General features: G+C 38.2%; 1 pseudogene; it reads left to right on the top strand.

The window, feature by feature from the left end:
* The first annotated feature begins 1,345 nt into the window (after positions 1–1,345).
* LOC127185468 (40S ribosomal protein S17-like) lies at positions 1,346–22,007 on the top strand (annotated as a pseudogene).
* The last annotated feature ends 204 nt before the right edge of the window (positions 22,008–22,211 follow it).

Raw genomic sequence — 22,211 nt, 5'->3', positions numbered from 1 at the left:
CTAAAATGTCATGAGCAGCCAGATTTATTCTACTAGGTGATCTGAGTACTTTAGCATCAGATCCCTAAACCCATAGCAAAGAGTTCTGAGAGTTGGTAACCTTTGCAATACACCTCCAAGTTCCATCATCCTCATCTTTACAAATGAACAAATTGAAGTTCAGAACTATTATGGAAGCACCTCAGAGTCATGTACCTTGGTAAAGTTGTAAGGGAGTGATTCCAACTCCAGTCTTTTGACTCTGATGTTCAATACGATAAATTCAAAGAACCAGTAAGGCTTTAACGGAAGATAAAATTAGCATCTTGGCACTCTCCTTTTAGCAACACAACTAATTAAAAGGCTAGGAAAAGGTGACAGTTCAACAGCTTTGCCTTCTTGTGGCTCATATCCAGCTATGACACTTTCTCCTCCTGGCCTTATCTTGGGCTCTCTACTGAATGGACTGACTGGCTTGTCTGGTACCATGTAGACATAGTGTATATGTCATAGGTAGAAGGAACCTCTCCCCAAATTTGCAAATGCAATAAACATGACTTTAAACTTAAGGAAATCCAAAACACATGGCTCTCATAAAAATGGCATGGGAGAAATTAACAACAGGTTATCAGAGAGTCACAACTAGCCTCTATCATAAAAAACAAAAACAAAAAACAAAAACTGAAGGATATTGTAATGACACAAACTACAGGGGGGAAAGGTAGAAGGTACATAGCTACCTGGTGAGTAAGCAGAGCTTCACAAGCTCTTTAAAATGCCTCATCATTAAACCATGCACTGGGTTTTCAGGCTAATCTGCTTCACATGTTATTAGTAATATGTATATTAAAATGAATCAATCAGCTAATTACTTTAGGGATGGGGAAATTAGTAGCTTACACTCTCGGGTGAGGGTTTTATTTATTTAACTGGTAAGATGAAGATCCTAATGCAGGCCTTTACTACTCAGGGACTGAGTCATGCAAGAGCTTCCTGTGTGATAGCCCTTACTGTGTAGTATACAGCGTTGAGGCTGCTTTTGTATGTGAGGACTCAGCCAAATACACACAGAAAGAAAGAAAGAAAGAAAGAAAGAAAGAAAGAAAGAAATACGGCTTTGAACATGCTGCCAAGCGTCACTACCTAAATCCAATCCCTGGGACTGACATGATAGAAAGAAAGAAGCAACTCCTTCAAGTTGTTCTCTGACCTCCACACACATAGACACACACACACACACTAAAATTTTTTAATGTTAAAAATTGCTCTTGAAAGTGTATAAACTTTTTCTTCTTGTAATCATTCTCTAACGCATGCGTTCTGCCTATGTCCTTGATGTCGTGTTAGATCCTAGAGTCCTGTAGAGATGGGGCTGCAGCTGCAGCTTAGTGGCAAAGTGCCAACCACTGACCTCACAGGTGCAAAGCCCTGGGTTCTCACAGGAGCACTGAAATCAATCGATCAATCAGCCAAATATAAACAGAGTACACTGGAAGATGAAGGTAAGTAATGCCATTTTATATAATGGACTGGAGCAGCTACAGATTTGAGCTTCTACTCAGTGAGGGAAAGAGACCTGAAACCAGAAAGTTCCCCCATAGGCCAGGGCCCAACAGTATAGTGTGTCTTGATCAGAATTCCCTGATGCTAGAATTCAATCTACAATCCTAGAAAGCAAATGACATCCAGCCACCCAGACGTAAGAGGACATGTTCATAGTATTAGTCCCACATATGTTCAGAAGCTCACAATGGCCCCCGGAGTAAGTGTCTCCACTGATGGCTGATATTGCAAACTCTGCTCCCTCCCTTTCGCCAATCTCTTTCTCATATTCACAGGCATTGACCCTCTGTCCCAACCAGGAAGGCTTGCTTCCACATGGATCCCCTCGACTCAGGCTGCTTGCTGCTGGCTTCACTCTTGCTTCAGGCTGTGCCTCTCAAGGGAAATCCTTCCCCTTGCTTCTTCCCATCAATATCCACTTCTGGCTCAGGCTCCATTTTCTCTAACTGGTCTTTCATGACTGTTCTAGCTGCATTCATCTTCTCTTGTAAAGGCCAGCAGCATTTCTCATTTGTGTCTCTGTGTTTAGCAAGCAGGAAGGTGAGCAGTTTTACAGATGGCTCCTTTTGGTAAATAAACTCAGTTCCCTGAAGGACCATTTACAAAGCAGTGCTCGCTTCTGGGACTTATGGTGGCACTAACAAATAGCATGTTACTCACTAAGTACATTCCTTTAAAAATAGAGCTAACAACTAAAGGTATTTTTAAAAGCTGGTGAGGCATAGCACAGCTATGTATGTCATATTTGGGATAACCGGGTTTGTTTCCCTTCACATTTTTTGTTTTTGTATTTTCCATTTCTTTCATGTTCTGAGGATTCCTGGGGACAGTAACACTTGTAAAATTAGGTTGAAAACAGACGTGACAACATGAATACAATCTATGCATTTGCTGATCACGGCTGGATATTTCCCAATCTGCTCACACATGGAGCACAGACCTAATTTACCCAACTCAACTTAACCCTCTGGTAACACAGACGCATCATAGGTGCCTTTGACCCAGATCAGCACTGAGGACTGATCTAGACATATGCTAATTAAGATTTCATTAATGACAAAAATACCCTGCCTTTGAGGGATGCCTTGGTGAAACAGGAGGGAGATTAAAAAGACAATTACATTTCTTAAATCGCCTCTGTTGTTCTCTATGAAATATTTTAAGGCTGATTTGGTTCAATTCCACCTTTCAAAAACTCTCACTTGGGGGAAAATGGGAATATGAAAATAATCACTTCTCAAAGCAACTTTAAGCTGTTCTAACAGAGACTCGGCATGAGCAAAGCAGCTAATGTCTTCAGCCATGCTGTCTGGCTTCTCCCCTCTGTAGTACCTAAATCATTTAAAGTGATGAAAGGAAAATAGACTCAAATTGTACCTACACACAAAAGCTCATCAGAAATTTAGAAAATCATGTCCAACACTTATGAGCAGATTACCAACCTGCATTTGATCGCAGTCCAACATCTGTGACTTTTACTACCAATTGTGGCCTCTGCTTCAGTGTCATATAACCATGTAGAGTTGCTAGAGTGTGCTGGGGAAGCATAATCACCCAGCAGCTGGACATCATTCCAATGATGGCAATGTTTTTCAGCTCAATGACATTCGCTGTCATTGGCAATGGGTATTTATTTACTTACCTCTATTAATTTGGGTTTCTTTCACCCTAAAAAAAGAAGGTCTCGAGCTCCGAATGCTTAGCTAGACAAGCAACTGCTCAAAGAAGTGCAGAGTAACAGGCTTGTTGGTCTCTGTGGCAGGCCACACATAATCACCACCGAATAGAAAATTACACCTGCCAGCCTCATCTTCTATAATTGATTCCACCACTAACAATGTCAGTGGCAATCTACACTTCGAGGCCTCAGTGTGAGAAAATACTCATACATGGCTAAACATCTTGGTGACTTAATTGCCTGTCATACTGCCAAGCCTCCTGTGTTCTACCAATTTCCACAGCAACAGACTGGAAGAGATAAGGACCATTTAATAACCAAAAGTGAATTGATAACCTTGACTTCCTTCCACAGACTTTTTGAGAAATTTGTAGCATCGTAATTCGAAATAAACACTCACAGAACCCAGAGGTGAAGGAGAAACCTAAAAGATAATTTTTTTTGCATTAAAACTAGATATATGAGCCAGGACTGGTGGCACATACCTGTAATCCCAGCTCTCGGGAGGCAGAGGCAAGCAGATCTCTGTGAGTTCAAGGCCAGCCTGGTCTACAAAGTGACTCCAGGACAGCCAGGGTTGTTACACAAAGAAACCCTGTCTCAAAACACCAAAACCAAAATAAAATGTATCCTCTGAACTTTCATTTTTAAAATATTCTAATTATGATTATGAACAAAGAGGAAAAATTCATACTTGAACATACAGAAAAAAGCACTGGAAATCTATTGAACACTGGAAATTTCTTGAGTGGTCTGGAGGGAAGAACAGTGGAAATGTGGAGGCCACAACACTAGAGACCAATGCGCATCCATAAATCCTTGGAATAAAGATAGAAAGTAGGGGCTAGTGTTGTAATTAATAAGTAATTATTTCCAGTAATTAATAAGATGATAAAATTATGTAATAATATTATGGTCTCAAAATACAAGAGATAAAACTTTTAAATAATACAGTGACTAGTTGAAAGTTGACAAGAAGCCCACAGAGTCACCAAACTTTTCTTAAGAGTAAATAAATTTGCTCTCTTTTGCAGACAAAAGAACTCCCACATCCAATCATTCATTTCTGTTTAATAAGTTAGGATGTTTGAGAGCCAGTTCTCAAAGCCCATTCATTTATTAATACATCTAATTATTCTCTCATTCAACATATGTGTGAGTACTGTCTATGGACAGATGCTATAATAGGTGACATGACACAGTGGAAGACAGTGAACTTCATGAATATGATACTGACTCAGACTCTAGTGATTAAGGAAGGTTTTCCTGAGGTCATGAGCTGAGTCTTGTCGTATGAGTGGAGTGTGTTAGCCACCTTTGTGAAGGGCTTGGCACCTGTCACAGATCAAGCAGTGGGATAACAGCAGATTTTACTTAAGAAGAAAGAAGAAACTAGACCCCAGAGAGTTTCAATGTGATACTGAAGATTAGATGCTTACCTGCAGAATACTGAAGAAGCAGTATAGAAGTGGGTTTGGGCATAAGTTTTTAAAGTGCTTTAGGGACACAAGATATGAGGCTCATCTAACCACAGTGTTAAGAATAAGTGTTAAGAGCCAGATACTATGGTAAGTGTCACAAGCCAGATTCACAAAGACAAATACTGAGTGGGTTTGATCATATATATAAAAATCTAGATTTTAAAAAATGAAAATAACCTAGGGGAGGGGAATAGGGTGAAAGCAGGAGTGAGGGAGGAATGGGAGAATACAAGTGATGGAATAACAATTTAGTTGTAATCTGAATAAATTAATAAAATTAAAATTAAAAATTAAAAAAGAATACTAAAAAAATGAAAATAAAAGCTAGACATGGTGACACATATATTTAACACCAGCACTTGAATGCAAAGGCAGTTAGATCTCTGTGAGTTCAAGGCCAGTATGGTCTATATATTGAGTCTAGGAAAGCCAGGGATATATAAAGAGTGACCCTCTCTCAAAAAGAGAAAAAAGAAAGATAGCAAAGGAGGAAGGAAGGAAAGGGAAAAGAGAAGGAGCTTTTTTGGCAAGCAAAAGTTGACCAGAAGGAAGAAGAAATAGTGATTAATCAATATGATAAAAGATGTATAATATACATCTGTGAATATATCACAACAAAATCAATTAGCATAATTAATATATACTAATAAAAACTTTTAAATAGAAAATAGTAAAATATGGAAGTGTACTTCCACAAGAGTCTGATGGGTTTTGTTTATTTGTTTGTTCTGGTGAATTACCCTTTCCTCGACTTAAGAATCTCACTCTGTGGTTTTTTTTTTGGTTTTTTTTTATTCTTGTTAGATCTCAATGGTTATCCCATCCCTTGTATCCTCCCATTCCTCCCTCCCCCCCCCCATTTTCCCATTATTCCCCTCCCCTATGACTGTTCCTGAGGGGAATTACCTCCCCCTGTATATGCTCATAGGGTATCAAGTCTCTTCTTGGCAACCTGCTGTCCTTCCTCTGAGTGCCACCAGGTCTCCCCCTCCAGGGGACATGGTCAAATGTGAGGCACCAGAGTACGTGAGAAAGTCATATCCCACTCTCCACTCAACTGTGGAGAATATTCTGACCATTGGCTAGATCTGGGTAGGGGTTTAAAGTTTACCACCTGTATTGTCCTTGGCTGGTGCCTTAGTTTGAGCGGGACCCCTGGGCCCAAATCTGTAGTGTGCTCTTTCATAGTTTTACACCAGCTTCTTTGCTGGTGTCACTTTTTTTCTGTCACATCTGTTGATTCTTCCTTTTTCCACTACTACCAGCATGTCATGGGCTATTTTTGTTCTGTAACCTTTCCCCTGATTTTCTGGAAGACTCTATAGAATTGATGCAGCTTCTTTCTAAAATGCTTAGTAGACGCTGGGGGGAGGATAAAATAACAATGTTCATGTTTTTTTTTTTATACAGTGCTACTCAGATTATCTTTTTTCTCTTCCTCCTTCTGTTCTTCCTCCTTATCCTTTTTCTTTCTTCTGTTCCACCACTTTCTCTTCTTTCTTCTTCTTGGTGATGATGTAAATGCAAGCTCTGCAGTGCTCTTTCACTGAGCTCCACATCCAGTCCTCTCCCTTTCTTGAATGAGTTTTTATAGTGTGCAGCTTTGAAAATTTTTAGTGATTTGCTTAAGTTGTTAAATGTGTTAAACGTTTTCATCCCATTCTTGTATTAGCACTTGACTATCTCTAGAATATGTCGTCTCTGACTACTTATATTGCCTATTTGTCCATCTGATTAATTGGGCTCGTTAGAGCTCTACAATTTTTTATTAACGATATCCAAAAGCCAGCCCCGACTCCAATTGTTGTCCTTATTGCTAGTTCTCCTTTCTTTGGCATCTCCACTTAATCTTTATTACATCCAATTTTTTTCACTTGTGCTTAATTTGTTCTTCTCTTTCCAGAATCTTAAATGTGAAGCTGAGGTCAACTTGAAATATTTCTTCTTTTGTAATTATGAATAGTTAGCACTGTAAATTACTCTCTAACTACAATCCCACTATGTTGCATTTTCATTTAATTGAAACTACTTACTATTTTTTCCCCTTTGGATTTTTTTCTTTGACCTTTGGGTCACATAGAAATATGTTACCTGGGTTTCAATTTTGTAGATTTTTTTCCCCTGTAACATTTTATAGCTGTTTCTTATTTTAATCCCATCATAGATAGTATACTTTATATGATTTGAGTAATTTTGATTTACAAAGACTTATTTTATATTTCAAATTCGATGAATAGTTTGCTTAAAGCTTTCTGCATACTTAAAAGAATGCATTTCTGCTGCTGTTGGATAAAGAGTTTTGTGAATATCACTGAAATTGAAGTGTTTCATACTGCTTTCCAATATTTTATACTATTGAGAAGGAATAACTACAAATGTAGATTATTCTATTCCCCCTTCTAGTTTTATCATGATTTTCTCTATGGACATAGAAACTGTTTTTAATAAATTCATTTACATACAATTTTTATGTTCCTTGATTAAATAGCCCACTTTTCAGAAAACTGTCTTTTTTACTTATAATTGTTTGCTGTTAAAAATCCAATTAACATGGGGCTGAAGAGATAGCTCAGCAGTCGAGAGCATTTGCATCTGTTACGCAGAAGCCCTGTTCAGATCCCAGCACCCACATGGCAGTGCTTGTGGTTTACTATCTACTCTAATGGCTTAGTAGCTATATTCTAGCTTATTGGGTATATTGTTGTTGGTTCCTTATTTTGTTTGTTTGTTTTTTGTTTGTTTGTTTATTTGGCTTGGTTTTTCAAGACAGGATATCTGTGTAGCCCTAGATATCCTGGAACTGGCTCTGCAGACCAGGCTAGCCTCAAACTAAGAGTTCCACCTACCTCCCAAGAGGTGAGATTAAAGGTCTGGAGACCACCACCTGCCTCTAGTTTTAATGCCACTGCAGACAGAGAATATATTTTCTATTATGTAAGTATTTTTTTGTTTATTGAGACTTATTTTTGTCTGAAATTTGATGAATACTTAGATATAAGCTCTTTTTTTTAATAAAAGATAATTTATTCAGGTTAATCCAAGGTCCATGTTCCAAATGATTCTAAGTTTTATAGTAACAGATCAAAAATAATTATAAATCAAGACATTTTAAAATATATTAGTAAGAAACATCAAGTATGCCATTTTTAGTTAATAGTCACAATGCTATTTTCATGGGAGCTTTGTTAGAGATGATCATATATCTAGTTAATTTACAGTGTACCTTCAAAGAATATTAGATTACCTTAGGCATTGTATTTATATGTACCCCATTCAAACCCGGTGCTTGTCTTCCCATTTATATAATCAAAGTTTATGTTTTTATTATGTAATTGACTTCTATATATGTTTTGAAGGATTTAGCATTTATGATTTATGTATGTGTGAGAGACAAAGAGACCGAGAGAATGAGAGGGCATGCCATAGTCTTCATGTAGAAGTCAGAGGACAACCTGCTGCAGTTGGTTCTGTTTCCCCCTTGTTGAGGCAGGATCCCCCCTGTTTGGCTACTGTGTTTTATCTTCCAAGTGAGCAGGCCGACCCGCACCTAGACTCTTCTCCTGTCTACACCTTTTACTTCACAATAGAAACTGTGGGATTACAGATGCTTGCTACTACATCTGATTCTTTACATGGCTTCCAAGGATCGAACTCTGGTCATCAGGTGTGTGTAGCAAGTACCTTTACCCACAGACCCATCTCCCTTGGCTCCACATGTGTTAGAAACCTCACCGCACATTATTATCTTTTGTCTTTAGTCTACTATATTTTATATAGATTTAGTTATGTTTATTTGTTTATTTATTCATTAATTCTTATTTGTGTGTGTGTGTGTGTGTGTGTGTGTGTGTGTGTGTGTGTGTGTGTGTGTGTGTGTGTCTGCATGGTTCCTGTGCAGAGGTCAGAGAACAATCTGAGGAATGCATGCAGCCCTCAGATATTAAACTTAAGTTGTGAGTTTATACTCATATTTGCCACACAGTTATAATAGCAGTATTTTGTTTGTTCTTTTGTGTAAATGTAGATTCTATCTGATATTTCTTCCCCACACCCTAGACCCCAGACCCCAGACCCCAGACCCCCAGACCCTGACACATGAAATATTTTCTAAATTTATTGTCCTGTTCATGTGCTGGTACGCTCTTTTACAACCTTTATAGGTATGATAAGATTGCTATTTCATCTTCATTTTTAAAATATGTTTTGATGGATATGTAGTATAGATTTGTATTCTAGATTCCAATTTGATTTCCTTTCTTTAGCATGTTATAATTTTGATGTCACCCATATTTTTCTCTTTCCTCTGGATAATTTTAGAAATTTTTTTTCTTCACCACTTGTTTTGAAAGTTTTGATTGTGATATGCCTTAAGATGATTTTAATTGCTTATTTTTTTTTAACTTGAATTTAGGATTTGCTTATCTTACTGTTTCTTCAGATGTCTAAACACTTGTATCCACTATGGAAATGTCTTACAAGAACCTCAACAAATCTTTTTGATATAACAGTACTAACTATACTTTACAGACAACTAAATTAAAGCTTGGAGTTTGTTTGGGAATCTTTTCCTACTCCCCACTTTTTTAAAAATTATTTTTATTAATTTATTCTTGTTACATCTCAATGTTTATCCCATCCCTTGTATCCTCCCATTCTTCCCTGCCCCCCCCCCCATTTTCCCATTATTCCCCTCCCCTATGACTGTTCCTGAGGGGAATTACCTCCCCCTGTATATGTTCATAGGGTATCAAGTCTCTTCTTGGCAACCTGCTGTCCTTCCTCTGAGTGCCACTAGGTCTCCCCCTCGAGGGGACATGGTCAAATGTGAGGCACCAGAGTACATGAGAAAGTCATATCCCACTCTCCACTGAACTGTGGAGAATGTTCTGACCATTGGCTGGATCTAGGTAGGGGTTTAAAGTTTACCACCTGTATTGTCCTTGGCTGGTGCCTTAGTTTGAGCGGGACCCCTGGGCCCAAATCTGCCTATCATAATGTTCTACTTGTAGGTTTCTAGGACCCTTTGGATCCTTCTACTTTGCTATTCTCCCATGCTTCTCTCATTTAGAGTCCCAATAGGATGCCCTCCCCTCTGTCCCAGTTTCCTGGTAAGTGAAGGCTTTCGTGGGACATGCCCCTTGGGCTAGTATGCAGATATAAGTGAATATATACCATTTGACTCTTTCTGCTTCTGGGTTAACTCACTCATTATGATCACGTCTAGCTCAATCCATTTATCCACAAATTTCGGGAATTCCTTGTTTTTAATAGCTGAGTCGTATTCCATAGTGTATATGTACCACAGTTTCTTTATCCATTCTTCTACTGATGGACACTTAGGCTGTTTCCATGTTCTGGCTATTATGAATAAGGCTGCTATGAACATGGTTGAGCAAAATTTTTTATTGTGTGCTGGAGCATCTTCTGGGTATATTCCAAGGAGTGGAATAGCTGGGTCTTGAGGAAGCCCTATTCCCATTTTTCTGAGATAGCACCAGATAGATTTCCAAAGTGGCTGTACTAGTTTGCATTCCCACCAGCAATGAAGGAGTGTTCCTCTCTCCCCACATCCTCGACACCATGTGGTGTCACTTGAGTTTTTGATCTTAGCCATTCTGATGGGTGTAAGATGGAATCTCAGAGTTGTTTTGATTTGCATTTCCCTGATGACTAAAGAGGTTGAGCATTTCTTTAAGTGTTTCTCAGCCATTTGATATTCCTCTGTTGAGAATTCTCTGTTTAGTTCCAAGCCCCATTTCTCAATTGGGTTATTTGGTTTGGTGGTATTTAATTTCTTGAGTTCTTTATATATTTTGGATATTAGACCTTTGTCAGATGTAGGGTTGGTGAAGATCTTTTCCCAGTCTGTAGGCTGTCGCTTTGTTCTCTTGACAGTGTCTCCTGACTTACAGAAGCTTCTCAGCCTCATGAGGTCCCATTTATTAATGGTTGACATTAAGGCCTGGGCCGTTGGTGTTCTATTCAGGAAGTTGTCTCCTGTGCCAATATGGTCCAGGCTCTTCCCCACTTTTTCCTCTAAGTGATTTAGTGTCTCTGGTTTTATGTTGAGGTCTTTAATCCACTTGGATTTGAGTTTTGTGCAAGGTGACAAATATGGGTCCAGTTGCATTTTTTTACACACAGACCTTCAGTTAAACCAGCACCATTTGTTGAAGATGCTATCCTTTTTCCATTGAATGGATTTGGCTTCTTTGTCAAAAATCAAGTGACCATATGTGTGTGGATTCATATCTGGGTCTTCGATTCGATTCCACTGATCAACCAGCCTGTTGCTGTGCCAGTACCATGCTGTTTTAATTACTATTGATTTATAGTACAGTTTGAGATCAGGCATGGAGATTCCTCTGGAGCACCTTTTATTGTACAAGATTGTTTTAGCTATTCTGGGTTTTTTGTTTTTCCATATGAAGTTCAGAATTGAACTTTCAATGTCTTTAAAAAATTGTGTAGGTATTTTGATAGGGATTACATTGAATCTGTAGATTGCTTTTGGTAGGATGGCCATTTTTACTATGTTAATTCTCCCGATCCATGAGCAAGGAAGATCATTCCATCTTCTCAGGTCATCTTCAATCTCTTTCTTCAGAGTTTTGAAATTTTTTTCCAACAAGTCCTTCACTTGCTTAGTTAGGGTAACTCCTAGATATTTTATATTGCTTGTGGCTAATGTGACGGGTGTGGCTTTCCTCATTTCTTCCTCTGCAAGCTTGTCATTTGTGTATAGGAAGGCTACAGACTTTTTTTGAGTTAATTTTGTATCCAGCCAATTTGCTGAAGGTGTTTATCAGGTGTAGGAATTCTCTGGTGGAATTTTGAGGGTCACTTATGTACACTATCATATCATCTGCAAGTAGGGATAATTTGACTTCCTCTTTTCCCATTTGGATACCCTTGATCTCCTTTTGTTTTCTTATTGCTCTGGCTAGAACTCCCAGTACTATATTGAAGCTACTCCCCACTTTTTAATAGCCTATTTAGATATTAATTCATCAGTGGATTCATTCAATAGAGCGTGCATGATCCAATCACCTCTCAAGAAGCTGCCAGCTAAGCCAGGTGCAATTGTGGATGCCTTTAATTTCAGCACTCAGGAAGAGTATATGGTTGTCTCTCTGAGCATAACACAGTGACTTCCAGGCAGCCAGGCCCACATAGGGAGACCATCTGTCAGCAACACAAACAAAAAGCACCCATCAGCCAGCAATCACACCTTTAATATATGACACTCCCCAGGGCCGGTTTAGAGTTGAGCCGTAACAGCCGTCATTATCCTACTCTTCCTGCTATACTTTCAATGTCTTCTCCTAAATCCATACAGTAGAAGCTTACTCCTAATGTCACAGTGCTGGCAAGTGAGGCCTAATAGGAAACATTATGTCATCAGACTCCATCATCACCAGCTGGACTGATGCCTCTATAAGAAAGGCTAGCGTGTAAAAACATTTCTCTTTCCTGTTGTTTGGGTGAATGAGGACACAGAGTTCAAGACACCATTTTGGAAGCAGAATTATCAAGCTATAGCCTGTTATTAACCTGATCCTAGATTTCTCCACTTCCAGAGCCACTAAGAACAAATTTGTGTTTTTCATGGGTTATCCGTGTCAGGAATTCCTTCTAGAAACACAAAATGGATCAGTATTATTGGTGTGATTGATCAGATTCCTGGATACTGATTAGATTTGACTTTTGGGTAGGTAAGATCTTTAGAAAGTTAATAAGCAAAATCCTAACAGGAACAAAAAATTCAGTGCTCTGATATTGCTCCCCAAAGCTGCTTGGACCTGGCAGAATGTATCAGTTGAAAGGTAAAAGTTCTGAGGTGTGGTTTTATATGAGAGAAAAATCAGTTAGATAAAAAGAAAACAAATCTCTAAACCAGTGCTTCTCTACCTTCCTAAAACCCTTGACTATGGTCCCTCATATTGTGGTGACCCCTAACCATAAAACTATTTTCATTGCTACTTCATAACTGTAATTTTGCTACTGTTATAAATCTTAATGTGAATATCTGATATGCAGGATATCTGATATGCAACCCCTGTGGAAGTTGCAACTCATAGGTTGAGAACCACTGTTCCAGACTGTTCCATCAATGGTCACTTGAGTTTTACATTGAGATTTAAAGTTTCTCAGGCAGGCATAGTGGCCTTTGTGATATCCAGGCCAGCCTGGTCTATATAACCCTGAGGACAGCCAGAGCTACAAAAAAGATATTCTGTCTAAAAAATAAAATAAAGTTCAAAACTCAACTCATACTAAAATATAAATATTATTGGTTTTCTAGCTTTGTGCTGCATCTAGATGTCTCTTGGGACCTTATGAAGAGCAAAAAGCCGTTCACTGTTTCTTCTCAGACAACACTCATAAAACCAGACATCAAAGATATGAACTAGGGAGAACAAAACTAACATTGCTTGTTACTAGCATTTCATCTATGTCCTTGGTCCTTTTTTTTTTTTTTTTTTTTTTTTTCATTTGGTTTCTGTAGATCTTCTGGTTTCGGGGTCTGTGGATTTCAGATTTCTAATCTTCTTCTCCATTTAGCTGTCCTTATCCTGCTGCTTCTGGCTCTGTGCCTGTGTGCCTTATCTGGCTCATGCCTCTTGATTGGTTCTAAAGTTTTTATCTACAGGCTTCTACTGTGCCTTTCCTAATCACATCTGACCCACAGATTTATTCTTGCCTTTATTATCTCTATTCACCATTACTCCGAATTCACTAGCAGCTTATAGAGAGTTGTAAATTTGAGTCACCTCTCCCTATGTGGCCCAGTTTAGTAATTAGCCTATTCCTGTATTATCTTTTACCCTGTATTTCCAGTCTAATTCCAATCTTATCTGGCCCTTGTTCTTCACGTTGATGTCCAAAACTTTTTGGAAATTCTTCCAGTTCAGATTATACTAGACCAAACATAGTCTGAAAGTACCACATTCCTGAAACCAAGGTCAGATACTTGATGTTCGTTTTATCACAGAGAAAATAAAGGATATGCACTTAATTTCTTAAGGAGTGTATACTTTTCTGAAAACTTTACATACTCTTCAGCTAGAACTGTCACATCTTCAGTCAACACTCTTGTGTGGCCTGGGAGAACAGTAGGAACAAAGAATGAGTGTTGAGTTTAGCCGAAGGACCCCTCACAATGCATGCTTACCTTCCAGCTTATCAGCTTTTACCATAGCTTCCTCCATAGCTTCCTGGGAAATGGTTAAAGTTGCCTGCTAAACTCTGCTAGAATCCTAGTGGTCTCCTTTAAAGCACTAGCTCTTTCATGTGACCTGTGAAGACCTCAGCAAACTGGAAAGGCTGAGACAAGAAGCGCTGGGTTTTAGCTTCTTGTAGGGAGATTGCTGTAATTTCAAGGCCAGCCTGGTGTACAAAATGAGTCCAGAACAGCCAAGGCTACACAGAGAAACCCTGGCTTAAAAAAAAGGAAGGAAAGAAGGAAGGAAGAAATAAAGAAAAGAAAAGAAAATCATCCACACCCAGAATGGCAAGGATGTCCTGGAGGGATCTGAAATCCTGCAAGGATTTTTCATCACCGTTCAGGCAACATCATATGCTCATTGCCAACAATATTGGGATCCATATTAAGTGAGGTGGAATCCAAAGGAACCACAACTGGAAAGATCCCCAACTCAGCAGTAGCCCAAGACACAGCACAGCAGTAGCATCCAAACAGGCAAAGGTAGTTTCAGAGGCAATTGAGTCATAAGGAGGCACATATAGATAAGCCTGCACAGAGGTGATAGATCCCTTCTTGATGGTGGTGATTCTTGCCTGTATTGTGCCCATATCAATGACTAGGATAGGGTAGTAGTGAGCAGAAGAAGGGATTCTTCCCAGTAAGGCAGACATGTCTGAGTCAGCCTGGGTGAAGTGAAAGATGTGTTTAATAAATAGCAGAATATCTTTTTCTTTAATTAATTAAATAATAAATAAATAAATAAATAAATAAATAATTTTACATCCCAACCTCAGTTTCTCCTCCCTCCTCTCCTCCTGTCCCTCCCTCATCCCTCCTTTTCCTCCCCATCCATCCATTTCTCTTCAGAAAAGGACAGCCCTTCTGTGTATATCAAGCAACCATGGTTTATCAAGTTGCAGAAAGACTAGGCATCTTCCCTCCTATTAAGGCTAGACAAGGCAGCCCATCAGGAGGAAAGGGTTCCAGAGGAAGGTAACAGAGGCAGAAAGAGCCCCGCTCTCACTATTGGGAGTCCTACCTGAAGACCAAACACAATTGCAAAAGCAGTACCTAGTCCTAGCTGCCATCTCTCCAGCCCTGAAGATACAACTTGATATGCTGTTGAGAGCATATATCTTAAAACATGTCTAAGTGACATCAGTCTGCACTATCATTTCTGTAGAGATAATACAATAGAATAATAGTTGGCATCTATTACAAATGCAACTGAGAATGCATACACTAAAGCCACTCTTTAAATTCCACCAGGACCAATTTGTATGTGAGGGACTCCTGTTCATGGAAAATGCCTCTTGAGACCTGAGTAAGAGACTTGAATTCCCTATACCAGATTGTTCAAAGTATCGGAACATCCTGTTTTTTCAATATTAAAGAAGTATGATGTTGATTGTGATTATTTCATTATAAACAATTATTTCCATTATCATCACACCAAAAGGGGGTACCAAAGGATCTCCTAGATATCCTAAAATCTATACCTCATCAGTGAAATGAATAGATACATTTACTTTCTAGTTAGCCAGAAGACAGATGTTGCCTTTAGTGAAATTTCTGGAATAAGAATCAAATGATTTTACAACAATGGGACTGTGTATGTTCTGGCTTACAATGTAATACTTATTAAAGGAGAAAATATAGTTCTTTTTTCATATTATCATTATGTGAGCCCTGAAGGAAGGAACAAAACTGATTAATGACAAGCATAAATATTAGGAAATCATTCTGTAAGCAAGCCACACATTCTAATTGTCCAGTTACCAAATAGTTCACAAATAAGATTTTGCTTTGTATTACTGCTTGTATGGTAGCAAATAGTGTTATCTAGCTCATTGAGGAAAGGGTAATTACTCTTCCAGCCTATGCCTTTGAAGCAATGTCTCTTAATCAAGCCTGGTAAGGCTCATCTTGCTGTTGTGCTTGCTTGGGTCTCCTGTCTCTGTCTTCTGGGCCTATAATAACAGGTGAGCCACCATGCCCACCCAGCGTTTTACATGGGTTCTGAGGAGTTGAACTCCAGTTCTCTTGTTGGCATACCAAGCACTTTAGTTGATCAGCAGCACCTCCTCATCTTAGTTAGTTTTTTTTTAATTATTATTCATTGCTGTAAAGAGGCACCAAGACCACAGCCACTCTTATAAAAGGAAACATTTAATTAGGGCTGTTTTACACTTTCAGAGGTTTAGTCCTTTATCATGAAGGCGAGAAGCATGGCAGTGTGCAGGCATACATAGTGCTGGAGAAGGGGCTGAGAGTTCTACATCTTTCTCAATGGTAGCAGAAGGAGATTGTAAGACACACTGGGCCTAGCTTGAGCATAGGAGACCTCAAAACCCACCCCCCGCAGTGACACACTTTCTCCAACAATGTCACACCTACTTCAACAAGGCTACACCTCCTAAAAGTGTCACTCCCTATGGGCCAAGCATTCAAACGCATCAGTCTATGGTAGTCATGCCTATTCAAACCACCACACACACCTAGACCATATTTAAATTCCAACCTTGAAAACAGAACGAAAAATATTGGTACTATTCTACAATTTTGTCTTCTCAGTGTTAGATCCCAAATTAGATTCAGTCCAATTCCTCAGTAGTTCTGACTTTGGGGTTGTGATTAAGTACACACACTCAAGCCAGCTCATCTGTGTTTAAAACGCCAAACCTGGCATTTAATCAGGCTATTTAAATGTTCTATGTCTTATTTTGCTTGTTGGGGACTGTAATTGTAATTGTACAGCATGCCTATTTCAAAAGTGTGAATCTTAAATGGGTTAAATGTTTTGGAAAGTCCTTAACACATGTTAATCAAAGAAGGAAAAAATGAGAACATATAACCAAAAACCGAACACCAACTGAAATTTTTACTGTCAAACAAAAATATCAGTCTGTCATAGATGTAATGTGCAATGGATTCCAGGTAGATGAACAAACATAGGATGGGATTTTTTGTTTTGTTTTGTTTTTCAAGACAGGGTCTCTCTGTGTAGCCTTGGCTGTCCTGGACTCAATTTGTAGACCAGGCTGGCCTTCAACTCACAAAGATCCACTTGCATCTGCCTCCCTGAGTGCTGGGATTAAAGGTGTGTGCCACCACATCTAGCTTGGGAAGGGACTTTGAATGCCCAAATTGCAAATCATCTCAATCACACATTAAGTATGCTATATATGGGAGCTGGAGAGATGGCACAGTGGTTAAGAACATTGAGTAATTTTCTGAAGGACCTGGTTTCAATGCCCAGTGCCCATATGGCGGCTCATAATTGTCTGTAAATCCAAGATCTGATACTCTCACACACTCATACATGCAGATAAAACACCTATGCACATAAAAAATTTTAAAAAATAATCCTACATATAATGCTGAATGGTTGGTTGGAGTTCTCTGAACAAACTGGTTAGCACTGTGTATGTGTGTTGTGGTTCTGTTTTCCTAGGTTTTATGTCTGAAGTCTATGCTTCAGAATTTATGACATCTTGTTATCATGCATCTAGTTGAACATGCTGTGTTTTCAGTATACTAGATATACCCAATAGGGTCCTTAAAACATTACCCAGTACTTCATAATGCTAATTATGATAGTTGCATCAAAGCTACTAAACATGGCTATATTTTACTCATAAACTTATTCAGTTATCTGGCAATGTTTTGATGACTGTGAGTGATATTTCCAAAAGCACTCCTGTCTCTAGTTCAGGGCTTACAAAAGAAAGATGCAAATGACTGCTTTGTGTTGATATTCAAAGTGCTGTTGTCAAGAACCTTAAAAGAAGCAGCCAAAATATTAACTTGAAGCATAGGGCCAAGAACAGAGAGTGGTGCCCCCAGATTAGATCTAATACTGAAGGGCATCTGCCTTCTCCTAGGGTCATGTACAATTGGAATGCTAGTGTTAGACTCAGAATCGGAACTCAAAAGGAGAATTTTCACTTCAATTGTCTCTTACCAATAGTGCGCTCAGCCAATCATCTTGATCATGATAAATTTGATTTTAGAATGCTTCTGATCCTCAATTCTAGCAGTCATTTTATTGTGGCTGGGGATTGGGCAGGCTATTGATATGTAGCGTAGGCTAGACTTGAACTTGCAACCTGTTGTAGTTCTGGGATTATAGGCATGTATCAAAATGCTTGGCTTAAACTCTTGGCCTTCATTTATTTCTTTATTTTGATATTTTAAAGATACATAGCTTGTGAGTGACACTTAAGGCTTTAAGCTGAGGAGTAGATTCACTAATGTACCTTTTGTTCTTTCCTCCTTACATATTTCCATATTCCTCTTTCTTTCTTATCAACCCCTGTCTCCAAATCTAAGAATGGAAGATAAAGGAAAAGAGAGACATCCCTGAGCCCAACCTTGTTTTCCCTCTAAATAAGACCAATAATAATTTATAACCAACTCCCATTAAAAATAACCCTCTATAGCCCAAGAAAGCAAACAAAAACCTACCCAACTCCCCTTAAAAAATGGGGCATCATTCTTTTATGGTTTCTTCTGGCTACTTTGTGATGAATAATACCTTTGTAGGGGCCCGATAAGTTTAATTTTAGATACAATGGTATTGAATTAAAATATAATATTATTCTTCACACACAGTGTATATATATATATATGTGTGTGTGTATATATATATATATATATATATATTTCTATTCTAATATGAGGTATTGTACCTATATAACTCAATTATAATACAAGGTTTACTTTCAATTCTTTGAAAGTGCTATTGCAAGCTGTTTGGGATGAGTAAGTTATACAAGTTAATTGTTAGTTGATTAAATCATGGTGATATCAATTAGTAGTCAGTCTACTTTTATCACAAGAATATACATCTTAGGTGCAACAGATAGATATGATTCTATAGAAAGATAAGGTAAAGTAGTTAAACAAGATCTTCAAAGACCTCAGAGACATGCAGAATATGGAATTTAAAGATTTTTTTTTATTATTTTAAAGATTCACTGACAATGGGACAGGTTAACTCCTGGCAACACCCAGCCTACCTCAAAAAGGATGATGAGCATCAAAGAACCTCCTTATGGAGATGGCTTCAAATGCAGCAAACAAGCCACTGGGCAAAATGTCCTCGTTTCTACCACAGACAAAATTCTGCCTTATAAAGGGCAAGCTTGAATGCAGGCAGAGTAGAAGGCCAGACTCTGCCAAGACAGGGTAAGCAAGTCCTCAATAGTTCCTGCCTCACAAATACGTCTGTCAGATATACTGGGCCAGAAGGCTGAAGATGATGCGCCAACATTATAGAGAGTGTTAGGTGACTATTCAGGTGACAAACTGTCTCTGTCATCTTCTCATTTGGAAAGCTACTAACCTGCACTCCCTGTATACTCAGGAAATTAATTTTATTCCTTCTCAAGTCTCTCATGAGGTTGAAGACCAGATAGTTTAGTCTTATATTTAAGCTTAGTTGTTTAGGAGTTAAGATGTTTTTAGGTCTAGATAGATGTTTTAAGTTGATAATAATGAGATATGATAGATATTGATTTATATTCAGAATTTTAGATGCACCAAGGTAGCAAAGATGTTTTCTTTAAGGCAGCCAAATACAAATAGCCAAAACACTAAGAATGTAACATTTATATAATTCCTGATTGTTTCATGGTTCTTCTTGCTGTAGGTAATTTAATGTATATATGTGTAATGATATAAATGTATATGTAAAAATGAAAAAATATTTAATAAAAAATATATAGTTTGCAGTGGCTAACCTGAAACTCCTGCCTCAATTTCCAAAGTATGATATTGCAAAGCATGAATCACAAAACCAGGCCTTAAATTCTTAGATTTTCATTCCAAATTTGGAATTTAATATAATTCCTTAATGCTATGATTGTTTACAAGTTTGAAATATATTAATATCTTTTTTCCACTTGGATATATACCCTGGTTCACAGTACCTTTTGTACCATAAATTAATTGGAATAAGGTGGCCCTCTTCCTGTGGTGTCAGAGTTCAGACTCTCCCTTAGCTTATATTAAAATAATTCAGCATAAAGACTTTTCTTTAAATTTGCAGACTATTTTGGCTATTGTCTCTTTCATGTTAGATTCCTATCTAATGAAAGGAATGGAGCAGAAATAAAAGTATGGGTTTGACGAAGATGAGTGAAGCATATTCCTGTTGCTTGCTCTGGGCTTTCTCTGTTGAATCACTCTCTCCCTCGGTCTGGAAGAAGCCAAAGCAGAATAGAGAGTCAAGGCTTCCTGTGAACAGCCATTTCTGTGTGGCTTCTTGGAAATGGACTGTCTAGTCTCAGTCACATCTTCAACTCACATGTTGCCTATGAATCTGTGCGTAACCACACATGCCACATCTATATGAGATGGGCAAAAGCTAACACATTTTGCAAACGTAAAACAAACCTGCATATATGACCAAGAAACTAGAGAGAGAGAGAGAGAGAGAGAGAGAGAGAGAGAGAGAGAGAGAGAGAGAGAGCAACAACAACAAAATACTGTTGGGCTAAGGCCTAGCATACGTGAGAAGCTGTGTTCAAACCCCAAGAAAAATCATTTCCTTAAAAAAAGAACAAAAGAAAGAAAGAGAGAAAGAAAGAAAGAAAGAAAAGTTTGATGTAATGATGGGAGCCTTTACTTCCAGCATTTGCAAGGCAGAAATCAGCCTTATCCAAACAGTGAGTTCCAGCGGCCGAGGGCTATACAGTGAGGAGGAAGAAGAGAGAGGAAAAGACCAGAAAACACTTCTAAATTCATCATATTTCATTAGTCAAATGCCAGAAAAGAAAAAAATCTTTAAAGCAACTAGAAAAAAAGCCAGTATTTCAGATATAAGGTTAAGAGCCTCTCATGAGAAATTACAGTAGACATTGGATAACATATTCAAATGCGGGTGTAAGGCAGTGCAGGAGAGCACTCAATCTAGGAGGGAAAACTATCCTCAATAATGAAGGGTAAATTTAGAACCCACTACAATAAGCAAAATTCCAAGAAGCCGCCATTAAGGAAATGATGACAAATAGTTTCTCCCTGAAACTTGGTTACATTGAGAAGACTTCAATACAGAAAAAGTAATGTAAAAAGCTGAGAATTATTATTTTTCTCCTCTGAACTACTTTAGCAAACACATAATTTTTACAGTGAAAATTGTAATGCATTGGGAGACTTATAATGTGTGCATGTCATTCAACAATATCACTGGAGTAGAAAGGAAGCCAGGTTATAATGAACAATAGGAAAGTATACTACTGTAAGGTTTCTATATTTTATATGAAATAATTTGTTATTAAATCTCAATGGGTTGGTTTATATAAGGAATTTATGAAGAACCCTAGAGGAAAAAAAAAGAAAAATAAAACTGCTGCAAAGAAAATTTCATTAATATTGAGTTTAAAACAAAAAAATATACTTAATATAAAAAGAAAAAATATGAGTGAAAAATAGCAAATTTCAGATATCCATATGAATAAGTACAAAGGCACAACTCTCATAACTAACAACAGTTTGTCAAATTGTCAGGATTTGCCAAAGGAAAAAATTTATAACGACAAAAAGTTAGATAGATAAATGGATGATAGATAGATAGATAGATCTAGATAGATAAAATATCACTAAGAAGGGGAGAAATTAAATAAAAAACACTGCTGTTTTCTGTAGTCTATAGTTACACAGTCTTAAAACTTAGTGGCCTCCTCTTTTACTAAGACCCGCCAGCGTGGACCTGGTTCGCACCAAGACTGGGAAGAAGGAGGCCTGGGTTATCATTGAGAAGTACTACATGTGTCTGGGTAGTGACTTCCACACCAACAAGCACGTGTGCAAGGAGATCGCCATTATCCCCAGCAAGAAATTCCGCCACAAGATAGCGAGCTATGCCTACATCTGAGGAAGCAGATTCAGAGAGGCCCTGTGAGAGGTGTCTTTATCAAGTTGCAGGAATGGTAATTATGTTCCCGGTGTCTCAGCCCTAGACCAGGAGATCACTGAGGTATATCCTGACACCAAGGAAACGCTGAGGCTTCTGGACTTTGGCAATTTCTTCAACCTGCAGGTCACTCAGCCTACAGTTGAGATGAATTTCAAATCAACGCACAGAGATGCTTAAATCTGTTCTGTCATAGTTTCAATAAACATGAAAACAAGAAAAAAAATTTGATGGCCCAATATGCTGAAGTTCCAAATAGATAATCAGACTAAAAGTATAAAGTAGAAAGCTGGAAAATAAACCATGATATTATACATAGGAAAGCTGGACTCAGAGGAAGGTAAAAAGATGGGTCTTGTACTGATCTTACAATGGACTAGGATT

Source organism: Acomys russatus, chromosome X, assembly GCF_903995435.1.
Source record: "Acomys russatus chromosome X, mAcoRus1.1, whole genome shotgun sequence".
Taxonomy (NCBI): domain Eukaryota; kingdom Metazoa; phylum Chordata; class Mammalia; order Rodentia; family Muridae; genus Acomys; species Acomys russatus.
Note: the sequence above shows the minus strand (reverse complement) of the source record. Positions and strands in the feature narration are given on the sequence as shown.